This window comes from Mobula hypostoma, chromosome 24 (genome assembly GCF_963921235.1).
Source record: "Mobula hypostoma chromosome 24, sMobHyp1.1, whole genome shotgun sequence".
Taxonomy (NCBI): Eukaryota; Metazoa; Chordata; class Chondrichthyes; order Myliobatiformes; family Myliobatidae; genus Mobula; species Mobula hypostoma.
The window spans coordinates 37,326,487-37,341,923 of NC_086120.1; the positions used below are offsets into that span (position 1 = coordinate 37,326,487).

General features: G+C 42.8%; 1 long non-coding RNA gene across 1 annotated transcript; it reads left to right on the forward strand.

Annotated features, from left to right (window-relative positions):
• Positions 1-358: 358 nt before the first annotated feature.
• Positions 359-14,187, forward strand: LOC134337207 (uncharacterized). The gene is made up of 3 exons (XR_010015947.1): positions 359-444; positions 8,314-8,510; positions 14,112-14,187. It is a non-coding gene; the product is annotated as an uncharacterized LOC134337207 (long non-coding RNA).
• The last annotated feature ends 1,250 nt before the right edge of the window (positions 14,188-15,437 follow it).

Sequence of the window (15,437 nt, forward strand, 5' to 3'; positions counted from 1 at the left end):
ATTGTGTACACTTCATTTCCATAGATGCTGCCTGATCTGCAGAGTTCCTCATGCAATTTGTGTGTATTTTGTAAATGGCAGGTATGCAGAAGTAATCTCATCATCTGAGCCCAGTGTCTGTGTGGCCTGACTTGACTGGCTTGAACCAGTGTTGAATGGAACAAATTAAATCACCTAAGGCATAAAGTTGAAGGTGAAAGCCATAAAACATACATCCAATGAAAATTTGGCACAGGTCAGTCAGATGACCTTGGGCTAACAAAACTGAAGCATCATAGAATGCCCTGATAGGAAAATGTATAAAAATGGAGAAAATTGGGAGCTCAGGCAGCGACAACTCTCTGAAGACCAACCATTGCTGATGCAGAGTACTGCACATCGGACATGTGGAGATCACACTGGGACCATGAGGAACACCAGGCCAACATAGACTCCTTTTCCCAGGTATTCTCTTCTTTGACTGTTCATGGAGGGTCAGGAAAACTTAGTAGGTGTGCCCACAGGTATTTAGTTGTGAAAATTCAGATGCTTGTCAACTGAGGCAATAAAGTTACTTGTCAGTAAATACAGATCCTCTCTGTGCCTAACTGATCATTATTATTGAGGTATTATCTTTGTTGCAGACCTATTCATGTGGCTGTAGAGCTTGCACGGTTGTTTCAGTGGGTTTCTGATTCAGCCAACCCCAAGGATATTCGATGTGCTAGTCTGAGCAATTGAATCTTGTTATAATTGAATCATAATTACACTCTGTCCTGGGGTGGAACAGTAGCACTGCAGTTAGTGCGTCGCTTTACAGCACCATCTTTCACTGATTGCGGATCAATTCCCGCCACTGCCTGTGAAGAGTTTGTATATTCTCACCATGACCTTGTGGGTTTCATCCCACATTCCAAAGATATACTATTAGGGTCAGTGATTTGGGGGCATACTATGTTACCGCTGGAAGTGTGGTGTTACCTGCAGGCTGCTCAGCACAATCCTTTCTGATTTGATTTAATGCAAGTGATGCATTTCACTGCATGTTTTGATGTTTCGATGTACATGTGACGCGAATAAAGTGAATCTTCATCTCTTCTTAGAAATCTGAGATGGTCATTGCCTGATGTTTCTGTAGCACACGTGTTACTTGCCAATTTTCAGCTGCATTGAGGCAAGGACCGCTTCATTTTCAAAGGGGCTGTGAAGGGAATTAACATTGTTCAAAGTAATCAAAGTACATTTATGTCACCATATACAACCCTGAGATTCATTTTCTTGCGTGCATATTCAGCAAATCTATAGGATAGTAACCATAACAGCATCAATGAAAGATCAACCAGCATGCCGGAGACAACAAACTGTGCAAATGCAAATATAAGTAAATAGCGATCAATAATGAGAACATGAGATGAAGAGTCCTTGAAAGTGAGATTATTGGTTGTGGGAAAATTTCAAATTTCAATAATGGGGCAAGTAAAATCGAGTGTAGTGTTCTCCTTTTATTTAAGAGCCTGATGGTTAAGGGGTGGTAACTGTTCTTGAACCTGGTGGCGCGAGTCCTGAGGCTCCTGTACCTTCTAGCTGATTGCAGCAGCGAGGAGTGTGCGTGACCTTGGTGGTGGGGATCTCTGATGATGGAAGCTGCTTAGTTATCAGCAAGCTACTTTTAATGGAGTGCAGAAAGAATGTGTTTGATGAAGATATATGGGCCAAGGACACTGCACTGAAGAACCTTTACAGTCTCCAACAGCCACGATGCATTGTCATTTGTGCAAGGCTCCAAACAATGATATCAACTGACTTCAGTTTTACCAGAGCTCCTTGATGTTTTGATATCAAGGTGATCACTCTCAACCTTACTTCTAAAGTTTAGCCATACAGCCATGTCTGTAATGAGGTCTGGAGCCAAATGGATCAGACACAAACCTTACTAATCATTGTATTAAGCAGATTATGGGTTACATGTATCACTTGGCCTCACTGTTGCTGACACCTTCCACGCATTTGGAGATGTCTGAGAATAGACTGGTTGGAGACTGCAGTTTTCTCCTGTTGATTTTGAGCAGAACACACATATACAACTTTCCACATTGTTGAGTAGATGCCAGTATTAAAACCTTACTGATACAAATTTTGTAGATGGCAGCTGGGTGTGTAAATCTTCAGAATCAGAGCTCTCTGGTCCCAAAGTCTTTCCTGAGTCCATTGATCTCAGCTGCTTTGGATTTCAAGTAGGGTGAATCAAATTGGCTGAACTCTGGTTTATGTGGTGCAATGCTTACTTGGCAGGGATGTGGCTTGCCATATCTGATGCCTCTGTCAATTTATTTATTTAGAGATACAGCACAATTTTGGCCCTTGAGGACCTTTGAGCACATTGTCCAGCAAAGCCCTTCAACCCCACAATTTAACCCTAACCTAATCACACGACAATTCACAATGACCAATTAACCACCTAACCAGTACATGTTTGAACTATGGGAGGAAACCAGAGCACCTGGAGAAAGCCCATGGATTCCTTGCAAAGGACGTACAGACTTCTTATAGATGACATCAGAATTGAAATCTGAACTCCGAAGCTCCCGAGCTGTAATAGCGTTGCACTAACTGCTATGTTACCCAGGTGTTCAATGCTGGGTGATCTTCCTGGTTTAATCCCTATTCTGTTTGAATGCAATATTTTTATAACTATTATTGGAAAGAAAGGATGGAGAACACTTGAATTGTTTTCTCTGGAGCATGAGAAGCTGAGGAGCTGCCTGATAGAACTTCATAAAATTATGAGAGGCATAGAGATAGTAGATAATAGAGACCATAAGACCATAAAACACAGATCTAAGCCATTAGGCCATTCAGCCCATCAATCATTCAATCATGGCTGATTTATTTTCCATCTCAACCCCATTCCTCTGCCTTCTCCCTGCGACCTTCGACACCCTTACAAATCAAGAACCTACCAAGCTACTTGCTTTAACTATATATAAGGACTTGGCCTCTACAGCCGTCTGTGCTAATGAATTCCATAGATTCACCACCCTCTGGCTAAAGAAATTTCTCCTCATCTGTTCTGAAGGGACAATCTTCAATTCTGAGGCTGTGCCCATTGGTCCTAGACTCTCCATCCACTGATACCATCCTCTCTATGTCCACTCAATCTAGGCCTTTCAATATTCGGTAGGTTTCAATGAGATACCTCCTCATTCTTCTAAACTCCAACATGTACAGGTCCAGAGCCATCAAACACTCCTCATAGAGCACTACAGCAAAGAAATAGGCCCCGTCTAGTCCAGGCTAAACTTTTATTCTGTTTAGTCCTATTGGCTTACACCTGGACCATAGCCCCCCAGAACCATCCTATCCATGTACATATCCAAACTTCTCTTAAATTTTGCAATCAAACCTGCATCCACCACTTCCTCAGGTAGTTCATTCTACACTCATATCACCCTCTGGGTGAATATTTTACCTTTCGCCCTTAACCTATGTCATCTAGTTCTAATCTCACCCAAACTCAGTAGAAAAAGCCTGCATGCATTTAACCTATCTATATCCCTCATAATTTTGTATACCTCAGTCAAATCTTCCTTTGTTCTCCTACGCTCCAGGGAATAAAGTTGTAACCTATTCAAACCTTCACTATAACTCAGGCAACACCTTTGTAAATTTTCCTTTGTATTCTCTCAATCTTATTGATATTGAGGGGGGAGAAGTGGACTGCAGTAGTGAAAGGGGATTCCATAGTTAAAGGAGCAGACAGGAGATTCTGTGAACATAAATGAGACACATGAATGGAATGTTGCCTCTCAGGGTCAGGAAAATCTCAGATTGGACCCACAATATTCTAAAGGGAGAGAGTGAGCAGCCAGAAGTTGTGGTACACATTGGTAAATGATGTAGGTAGCAAAAGGGAGGAGGTTCTGAAGGAAGAATATAGGGAGTTACGAAGAAAGCCAAAAGGCAAGATCTACAGGATAGTAATCCCTGGACTGTTGCTTGTGCCATGCACCAGTCAGGATAAGAAAAGGATTGATTTGGCAGATTGATACTTGGCAGTGTCTCAGATAACTGGATGATTGGGATCTCTTCTGAGAAAGGTATGACCTGTACAAAGAGGATAATTTACACCTGAACACAAGGGAAACCAGCATACTTGCGAGCAGGTTGGGGGGGTGGGTAGATTTAAACTAATTTGGCAGGAGGATGGGAACCAGAGCGATAGGGCTGAGAATGGAGCAGTTGGCACATAAGTAGATGCTGTGTGTAGTGAGATAATGAAGAAGGACAGGCAGAGAATAGGGCAAAATTGAGGTCAGTTGGATGAGTTGACATGTAACATGGGAGGAGCAAAATCAAAAAGGATAATGAATACAGAACTGAAGCTGTTATATTTGAATGCATTTGGTGTATGGAATGAGGTAGATGATCTTGTAGCGCAGTTGGCAGGTATGACATTGTGGGCATCACTGAGTGGTGGCTAAAAGAGGGTCCTAGATGGACCTTAACATCCAAGGATACACTTTGTGTTGAAAGGAGAGACAGGTCAGCAGAGGGGGTGGGGCGGCCCTGTTGGCAAAATTTGATATCAAATCCTTAGAAAGAGGTGATATAGCATCGGAAGATGTAGAATTCTTATGGGTAGAGTTAAGAAACTGCAAGGGTGAAACGTCCCTGATGAGAGCTATATGCAGACCTCCAAACGGGTACAAATCACAAAGGGAGATAGAAAAGACATGTAAAAAGTGCAACTTTGCGATAGTCATGGGGGATTTTAATATACAGGTACATTGGGAAAATTAGATTGGTGCCGGATCCCAAGAGAGGGAATTTGTAGAATGCCCACAAGATGGATTTTTAAAGCAGTTTGTGGCTGAGCCTACTAGTGGAAAGGCAATTCTGGATTGTGTGTTGTGTGATGAACCAGATTTGATTAGGGGCGTTAAGGTAAAGACACCCTTAAGAGATAGTGATCTCTTAATATGATAGAATTCACCCCGCAGTTTGAAAGGAAGAAGCTAAAATTAGATATATCAGTATTACAGTGGAGGAAAGGTAGTTACTGAGGCTTGAGAGAGGAGCTGGCCAAAGTTGATTGGAAGGCGCACTTGCAGGGATGATATCAGAACAGCAATGGCTGGAATTTCTGGGAGCAGTTTGGAAGACACAGCATAGATATATCCCAAAGACAAAGTATTCTAAAGGCAGGATAATGTAACCATGGCTGACAAAGAAAGTCAAAGCCAGCATAAAAGCAACAAGGGCATACAATATATCAACAATTAATGGGAAGTAAGGGGATTGGGAACGTTCAAAAACCAGTTAAAAAGCCATAAGGAGAGAAAAGATTAAATATAAATGCAAGCTAGCTAATAATTACAAAAGGGGATGCCAAAAGTTTTTTTCAGTTATGTAAAGAGTTCAGAGAGGCGAGACTAGATATCTGACTGCAGGAAAGTGATGCTGAAAAGTTATCAATGGAGGACAAAGAAATTGAGGATGAACTTAATAAGTATTTTGTATTGATTCTCACTGTAGAAAACACGAACAGTTTACCTGAAATTCAAGTATGTCAGGGGGCAGAAGTGAGTGTAGTTGCTATCAATAAGGAGAAGGTGCTTGGGAAGTAGAAAGGTCTGAAGGTAGATAAGTCTCCAAGACTGGATGGACTACACCCAATGGATTTTATTTACTTAGATTTTTAGAAGGAATCAGAAAGAGATAGCTGAAGGGATTGTGGAAACATTAAATCTTTCAAGAATCACTGGATTCTGGAATGGTTCTGGAGGACTGGAAAATTTCAAATATCACTCTATTCTTCAAGAAGGGAGGCAGGCAGAAGAAAGGAAATTATAGGCTGGTCAGCCTGACCTCAGTTGTTGGGATGTTGGGATGTTGCAGTCCATTATTAAGAATAAGATTTTGGAGTACTTGGAGACAAAAGCTAAAATGAACCAAAGTCCACATCCCATTCCCATTCTGACATGTCTGTCCACGGCCTCCTCTACTGTGGAGATGAAGCCACACTCAGGTTGGAGGAACAACACCTTATATTCCGTCTGGGTAGCCTCCAACCTGATGGCATGAACATCGACTTCTCTAACTTCCGCTAAGGCCCCACCTCCCCCTCGTACCCCATCTGTTACTCATTTTTATGCAAACATTCTTTCTCTCACTCTCCTTTTTCTCCCTCTGTCCCTCTGAATATACCTCTTGCCCATCCTCTGGGTCACCCCCCCACTTGTCTTTCTTCCTGGACCTCCTGTCCCATGATCCTCTCGTATCCCCTTTTGCCTATCACCTGTCCAGCTCTCGGCTCTATCCCTCCCCCTCCTGTCTTCTCCTATCATTTTGGATCTCCCCCTCCCCCTCCAACTTTCAAATCCCTTACTCACTCTTCCTTCAGTTAGTCCTGACGAAGGGTCTCGGCCTGAAACGTCGACTGCACCTCTTCCTATAGATGCTGCTTGGCCTGCTGCGTTCACCAGCAACTTTGATGTATGTTGCATGAACCAAAGTCAGTATAGTTTCCTTAAGGGGAAATCTTTCATGACAGATCTGTTGGAATTATGTGAGGAAATAACAGGCAGAATAGACAAGAAGCGTTAGTAGATTTCATCTACTTGGATTTTTTGAAGCATTTGAAAAGGTGCTGTATGTGAGACCGCTCAACAAGTTAAGAGCCCGTAGTATTACAGGGAAGATACCAGCATAAATAGGAGACTGGCTGACTGACAAAGAGTGGGTATAAAGAGGGTCTTTTCTGGTTGGCTGCCAGTGACTAGTGATGTTCTGCAGGGGGAGATTTCAGGCCTCTTCTTTTTCCATTATATGTTAATAATTTGGATGATTGAGTTGGTGACATTGTGACCAAGTTTGCAGACAATAGGAAGAAAGATGAAGGGGCAGGTAGTGATGGGGAAGCAGTGAGTCTGCAGAAGGACTTAGAAAAATTGAGATAGAGGAAAAAAGTGGCATATGGAATATATTGTAGGGAAGTGTATGTTCATGCACTTTAGTAGAAAGAATTAAAACATAGAATATTCTCTAAATGGGGGAAAATTCAAAATATGAGAGATGCAGAGGGACTTGGGAGTCCTTGTGCAGGGTTCCCTAAAGGTTAACTTGCATGTTGAGTCAGCAGTTAGGAAGGCCAATACAATATTAGCATACATCTCACAAGGACCAGAAAGTAAAAGCAAGGATTTAATGCTGAGGCTTTATAAGCCATTGGTGAGACCTCACATGGACTACTCCGAGCAGTTTTGGACCCCTTATCTAAGAACTGATGTGCTGGCATTGGAGAGGGTCCAAAGGAGTTTTATGAGAATGGTTCCTGTAATGAAAGGGCTAACACATGAGTGTTTGAAGTCTCTGGGCCTGTACTCACTGGAGTACTGGAGTTTAGAAGAATGAGGAGGGATCTCAATGAAACCTACAGATATTGAAAAGTCTACATAGAGTGGATGTGGAGAGGATGTTTCCTGTTATAGGGAACTCTAGGACCAGAGGGCACAGCCTCAGAATAGGAGGACATCCATTTAGAACAGAGATGAGGAGGAATTTCTTCAGCCGGGGAGTAGTGAATTTCTGGAATTCATTGCCACAGAGGACTATGGAGGCCAATTCATTGGGTAGATTTAAAGTGGAATTTGATAGCCACTTGAAGACCCAACAATAGACAGCCCATTAGGAAAACACCATACTCAACTCGAATGATTGCATTCTACTACTCTAACAGGGAGACTCTCTTCTTGCTGCTGCCATCAGGAAGAAGATACAGGAGTCTCAAGTCCCACATCATCAGGTTCAGGAACAGTTATTACCCCTCAGCCTTTAGGCTCTTGAACAGGAATGGATAACTTCACTCACCCCAACACTGAACTGGTTCCACAACCTATGGACTCAATTTCATGGACTCTACAAGTCATGTTCTCAATAGTAGTTACTTATTATTATTTCTTTTTTTTTGTATTTGAACAATGTTTTGTCTTTTCCACATTGGTTGTTTGTCCATCTTTTGTTTGTGCAGTTTTTTTTCAATGATTCTTTGTACTTAATGTGAATGCCTGCAAGAAAATGAATCTCAGGGTAATGTGTGGTGATATCCTGCAAGAGGACCACAAGCTTCTCATTGGGTTTGGAGGCTTGTGTTCCTCAATGACCCGGAGAGCTATGTTGGCTGGAGTCAGGGCTTTATGTTTTGGCTCTTGGTAGGGTCATCCATGCCAAACAGGTCAAAGGGTAGAGGTCAGACTGAGTGGCCCACTGGTCTTCCACATTCGGGGGTTCAGCTCAGGGCTAACAGCGCTGACTTGTAAAACAAATTTGTTACAGATACAGCAATGAAGGATCCTTCTACATCTGAGTGTGATGGTATTCCTGAGTCTCCATCTGGGACTTGCACGACTGACAGAAGTGAAAACTGAGAGGAAGCTGCTGACATGATGTCAGAAGCCCTGAACACTGCTGGAGATGGAGGACCTTCATTGCTGCCCTAAACCCAGTGGCATATTGGGCAGCAATAGGGTGATGTATGTGTACTTTGATAAAGAATTTACTCTGAGCTTTGACAAGATTCAATGACATTGCTGCCATTCTGAAGTCTCCCACCTATAGATCAGAGCAAGTAATGGTGGCTGACATCTTTCCTGCAAACTGTTTCATTAAACAGTTGGTTTTGTTTATATAGCAGTTCAATAGTTTCATGGTCATTGCTACCAAGACTTAATTTCCATCACGTAACAAATGCAACGGTTCCAACCACCATCACCTCCTCAAGAGTATAAGGGAAAGAGGGGCTTACTACTCCATGAGAATAACTTTGATGTTGGGCAATAATATAAAACGGATTTTTGAACTTCTGAAATTACTCAGCAGATCAGGCAGTATCTGTGATGGGTGACAGAGTTTTAGATCAAAAACTTCCCGTCTGTGAAAAATTACAAGCAATTGTTGTTCTGTCTATGAAGATGGTCCCAGTGAGCAACACTACCGTGGGTCACATCCACCAGATGGTACACAAAACGGTTTCTTTCACTTCTTTTCTGTCGTCTTTTTCTTTCAAATGTGGTCCTGGTACTGTTGGGCCTGTGATCTACAGTTTGATGTTGTGTTCTCGGGCCGATTGTGCAATCTGGCACTTTGCTGACTCTGAGAAGATTCCGGGGTGCGAGTGGACTTGAGGCCAAGCAGCTTAGAGATGGGGCATGACCCCATGATTGACTCCATTTCTCGCCGATCTCAGTGTCAAGGAAGATTGAACACATTGAGGTGAGCGCAGAAGGCGAGCGAGTGTTTAGCGCTGTCTACCAGCCTTTCGCTCACTGCTGCCGGAGGAAGGTGTCTGCATGTGATGGCCTCTGTTTCCCCTTTGCTCACTGCTCCCAGAGGAAGGCTCCTGTGTTCAAATGGTCTCTCTCTCTCTCCCTCTCCCTCGATGCTGTCGGAGAATGGTGCTTGAGTTATGGTCCTATGGATTATGGATTACACGGTAGTTCCTGGTTGCTCCCTTTTCTGTTGCTATTTTGGGCGACTTTGAATTGGGGCGGCCCGCAGATAATGAACACTGAGCTAAGCTGAATATGGACTATTTCAATTTTGTGTTTTATATCCTGCGTTTTCACTCATTCTTTCTTGTTGCTATTTGCGCGACTTGTTTTTGCGTGTGGGGAGGGGTTGGTGTTTTTTCTTTGAACGAGGTCCATGATCTTTGTATTGGGCTGTCCGTGGGAAGACAAATCTCAGGGTTGTATACTGCACATGTATATTGATAATAAATGTACTTCGAATCCTTGACTTCTTTGAAGTAGTTTTTGCAGTTTCCATTCTCCCTCCTGTAGCATTAGTTGTGATATGTACATTGATAATAAATGTACTTTGAATCCTTGACTTCTTTGAAGTAGTTTTTGCAGTTTCCACTCTCCCTCCTGTAGCATTAGTTGTGAGGGTTATTGGGGATAAAACTACACCGAAATGGAGGAATGGAAATGAAATTGTAAGTGGTTTATAACAATTCACGGTCAATTTTATATTATCATCCAGAGTCATATTTGCACTCTCCACAAAAAATTATAAAGATGTTTACTTTTTGTTGCATGCTATTAAGAGAGGAAACTGTGAAATATAAGAATGATTTTCAGACACATTAGAAGTTGCTCGTGCCTGGCAGGTGATAGAAGTAAACTCAGGTGTAAAGTTTGCTTCATCTTTCCAATCCCAGTTGGAAGAGTTGAGCTAGCAGCAGGACCAACTGCACGCAGTTATCTAATGACTACAGAGTTCTAAATGCTGTGAGCCTGGCAAGACGATTGCAGACAATTGTTATACTACTCAGAGGAGTAGCACAAAGAATCATGTTTATTCAGTGAGACGTGCTTATTTGAATCTATATGAAAGAGCTGAATGAGAGAGGCAATCATAGCTGACCCATTTTCAATTTGTAATGAGGATGTTTAATTCCATTTCAAGACATGTTCTATTCCCCAGCATAAGATGTACCACACATGCATTGATACACCTATGCATAAGGGATAGGTGGAGTTACAAAGCTCTTGAACATGTGACAAGTAAGTTCTCAAGGAAAGTATGGTAAAAATCACACAATGTTAATTAATTACACAGTCTCATGTCCAAATGGAGTCCAGGATTAATTGTGTGAACCAGGATATAACCAAGGCATTAAATTTTGTAAATATGGTTGGGGGTGGGGGGGGGGGCTGTCTCCTCATTGTTTGGTGGTTGACCATGGATGTTGCACTCTAGTTGTCCACATACTGTATACACAACCCAGGGCAATATGATATAGAGAGCGAGCTGTTACCAATGTAGTAGATTCCTGTGCTCCATGTAACTGATGAGTTGAAAGGAACACCAGAGACTGATACAGTTTGGCACTAGCGGTGTTACAGGAGTTGTCAATCAACATTGAACTCAGTGTATGACTGCCTGAAGGACTCCTGCTCCGGATTTTTCATCAGGGTTTACTCCCAAAGCCTCACTCATGAGTGGGTATTTTCCTTCTCCTTAGATGAGCTGCCAACCATGTCTGATGAGCCCCACCTGCTTGGAGCGACTGGTTTTAAGATGCCAGTAACCTGCCTTTGCCCCTTCTCCTGTTCGAGGCTATGTGAGAGGGCACCCCATTGGGAATATTTAATAGGTAGTGGGAGTTTATCCCCACTGGCCCCCACCCGGCTATGATAACCTTAATAAGGAACCACATGGTCCACATTTTGCATTAAATAAAATAATAATAATAAAATGTAAATGTACATGCTGTAACTATACCCTCAAACTTCATTTCTGTTGTTCAAAAGAAATTCCTAACAAGGACGTTTTTTGGACACTCTTAAATGGGAAAAATGAAGCTAACATACTAAGCAACGCACACAAAATGCTGGAGGAACTCAGCAGACCAAGCCACATCTCTGAAAACGACCATATTTACAAAATTTAATGCCTTGGTTATATCCTGGTTCACACAATTAATCCTGGACTCCATTTGGACATGAGACTGTGTAATTAATTAACATTGTGTGATTTTTACCATTCTTTACTTGTCACTTGTCGATGTTTCAGGCTGAGACATTTTAACAGGACTGGAAGTGAAGGGGGACATAGTGAGTGGCCTCATGGGAGTAGGAAATCAAATTAAACTCCATAACATGTTCCAGTGCAATGTTACACTTGAAGGGATATGACAGGATGAGCCTGTAAGTCATTGCCTTGCTTAGGTCCAAGCTGGTACAGTTACCCGTGGGCACTCAAAGAACAACTACTGAGTAGTGAAATTTTAGGCAGATTATGCCTAGATGGAGAAATTACTGGCAGGAATTATTACCAATTACTAAATAAATAAACACACACCTAATGGCAGAGTTTATCATTACGCTATAAAAATAAATTCATTCAATCTTCTAATTAAGGGTCTTGCACTTAATTTCAAACATCAAAATGATCAAAACTGGATTTATTAAATATATCATAAGACCATAAGATATAAGAGCAGAATTAGGCTATTCGGTCCATCAAATCTGCTCTGCCATCCCATCATGGCTGATTCCAGACCCCACTCAACCCCATACACCTGAACGAGGACTCCCAAGTCTCTTTGCCCCTCTGATTTTTGAATTTTCTCCCTGTTTAGAAAATAGTCTGGCTTTTTTTCCCCCTTCTACGGAAGTGCATTACCATACACTTCCTGACACTATAACTCCACCTGCCACTGTTCTAATCTGACCAAGCTCTTCTGCAGACTCCTTGCTTCCACAATGTTAGCTGTCCCTCCACCTATCTCCGTATCATCTGTAAACTTGCCAACGAAACTTTCAATTCCATCATCCAAATGGTTGATATATATCATGGAAAGAAGCAGACCCTTGCAGAACACCACCAGTCACTGGCAGCCAACCAGAAAAGGGCCGCTTTATTCCCACTCTTTGCCTCCTGACAGTCAGCTAATCTTATATTCATGCTAGTGTCTTTCCTGTAATACCATGGGCTCTTAACTTGTTAAGCAACCTCAAGTGTGGCACCTTGTCAAAGCCTTTCTGGAAATCCACGTAGTGCAGCAGTTAGTGCGACGCTATGACAGCTTGGGACGTCTGAGTTCAGAGTTCAATTCCAGCACCGTCTGTAAGGAGCCTGAGCTTCCACCACTCTTCTTTAATGAATGCCCTCTTTGTTGGCTGTCTGCTGAGCTAAAATGCTGCTTACCTGGCACGATGATTCAATCTACGACCAGGCCTTCTAGCTCATTGCTGCTCAGTGTCCACGTTCAAGGCCAAATGCTGCCTCCTACCCCAGATCCAGCAAAGCCAGTCAGAAGGACAGGCATCATGCAGCCGGTACAGGGGCTTAGATCCCACACAGCCAGTTTTAACCCTGCAACCACCAGGCTCCTGAACCAACAGTGATAACTTCACTCACCTCCATGTTAATTCTACAACCTGCAGACTCACTTTCAATGACTCTTTAAGAAAAAATATACACAAAGATTAACAAACAACTAGTGTGCAAAATAAGACAAACTGGGCAAATAACAAAATAATACTGAGAACATGAATGTAAAGAACCGTGGAACTTTGAAGAGAGGCTCCGAAGTAATGCACAAGAGTTATTAAGAGACAATTTTATGCAAATTTGGTTTGAACTCCTTATTGGGTGATGCTGGAAGGCATTTGGTTCATAAATGCCTTCCTTCAGCCAAGATGCCCTACTCTGAGGTTATAGTTGTGATAGATTTCAGTGTACATATGTTTACAGAAGTGCAGACATCTTACTCATTATTCCTGACTGGTTTTGCCCTTTGAGATTGACCATGAATGGCCTGGGCAGATAAAGCTTTTCGCAGTAATAGCTTCCTGTTCTCTGCTTCTTTACTCTCCTCTGTCTTTCCAGCATCAACTTCTGCATTGCAAGTCCTCAGCCGATTCTCCAAGATGTTCTCTACTTCAAAGGGAACACATCTGCAATGGGAGTGGGGCAGCATCTGTCTCTTGAAGATCTTGGGGCAAAGAACTTCAGTTTTATTGCTCTCTATAGGCTTCATCAAATTTCTGAAGATCTCCTGAAAGTTACCAAACACTTGCACAATTACAGCAGCTACTATTGAAGTTAATCCATAACTAAACTGGAAATGTTTGACTATCCCTTTAAATGTCATTGGTGAGTGAATCCTTTCTGCTTTTGACCCTCTGTTCAAGGTTAAGAGGCTATTAGTTAGAGTGTTGAACTCTAAATGCTAGTTTGCTGATACATGCTAACTGCTGCTAACATACATAATCTAGCAATGAATGTTAACTGCACAGAACAATCTTTATCACCATACAGTCTATTGTATCTAATCTACCTGTGTAGCCTCCTGTATATCGGTGAGGCACGACGTAGATTGGGAGATCTCTTTGCCAACCACCTGTGTTCCATCCATCAGAAAAAGTGGGATCTCCCAAGTTGATTGGTGAAAGAGACAGAAGGCCATGGAAGAAAGAAAAAGCGGGGGGCAGGGAAGGAGCACCAGAGGGAGGCAATGGATGGGCAAGGAGATAACATGAGAGAGGTACAAGGGGATGAGAAATGGTGAAGTGAGGAGAGGCATTACTGGAAGTTTAAGAAATCGATGTTTATTCCAACAGGTTTGAGGCCATTCTGAAATATCAGTCCATGGCCTCCTCTACTGCCGCCATGAGGCCACACTCATGTTGGAGGAGCAACACCTTATATTCTGCCTGGGTAGCCTACAACCTGATGGCATGAACATCAATTTTTCGAACTTCTGGTAATTGCCCTCCCCTCCTCGCCTTCAACATTTCCCATTCCCGTTTTCCTCTCTCACTTTATCTCCTTACCTGCCTATCAACTCCCTCTGGTGCTCCTCCCCTTCCCGTTCTTCCATGGTCTTCTACCCTCTTCTGTCAGATTTCTCTTTCTCCAGCCTTTTATCTCTTTCACCAATCAACTTCCCAGCTCTTTACTTCATCCCCTCCCCTTCTCCCAATTTCACCTAACACCTACCACCTTGTATTCCTTCCTCTCTTTCTCCCACCTTCTTACTCTGACTTCTCATCTTTTTTTCCCAGTCCTGATGAAGGGTCTTGTTCTGAAATGTTGACTGTTTACTCTTTTCCATAGATGCTGCCTGGCCTGCTGAGTTCCTCCAGCACATTGTTGTGTTGTTTTGGATTTCCAGCATCTGTAGATTGTCTCATGTTTGTGGATCTACACATCTCCATTACAGTTTGGACCACTTCAGTCCTCAAATAAACTTATGCTGTGGGAACCAAGTTCTGTGGCCCGTGTATTTCCTGTAAGAGACATCTACCCTACTCAACTTGGGTGGTCCAATGGCACAACTAGATTGCTGCCACCTCACGTCTCTAGAGACTCAAGTTTGATCCTGATCTGCCGTGTGGATTTTGCACGTTTCCTCTGTGACTGAATGGGCTCCACCACCACCCCCACCCCCACCCCTGGGTGCTCTGATTTTGTCCCACATCAAAAAGGCATGCTGATTGGTGTGTTAATTAGGTGGGAGGAGGAGATAGCAGCGCACCGCGCATGAGCAGCCCTCCGGTGAAAATGATATCGTATCTGTTAAATAGCGGCTGTGGACAATTCTGATTTGATGGAGATGGATGTGAAAGCACAGAGGAACATCTGGAGAAATTTCTGAAACGCAGGTTCGCTGCTGTTGTTACTGCACGATCGAGAATCTTCTGGAGGGAAGGCCTCAAAATCCCCTGCCTTGCCTGCTGTCGGCAACCGAGATTGAGGTCGAATTGTTCGGATAGAGATGGTACTCGGTACTCGGTGTCAGAGAGCTGATCGGAGGCTCGAAGTTTTCGGATGACTCAGAGTCGGACTGTGGTCAGGAGAGTTTTTCTTCCTTCTCCCGTCTGCATGAGCTGTGGGACATTTGAGAGACTTTGAACTTTTCACTGTGCCATGTACTGTTCTTCATC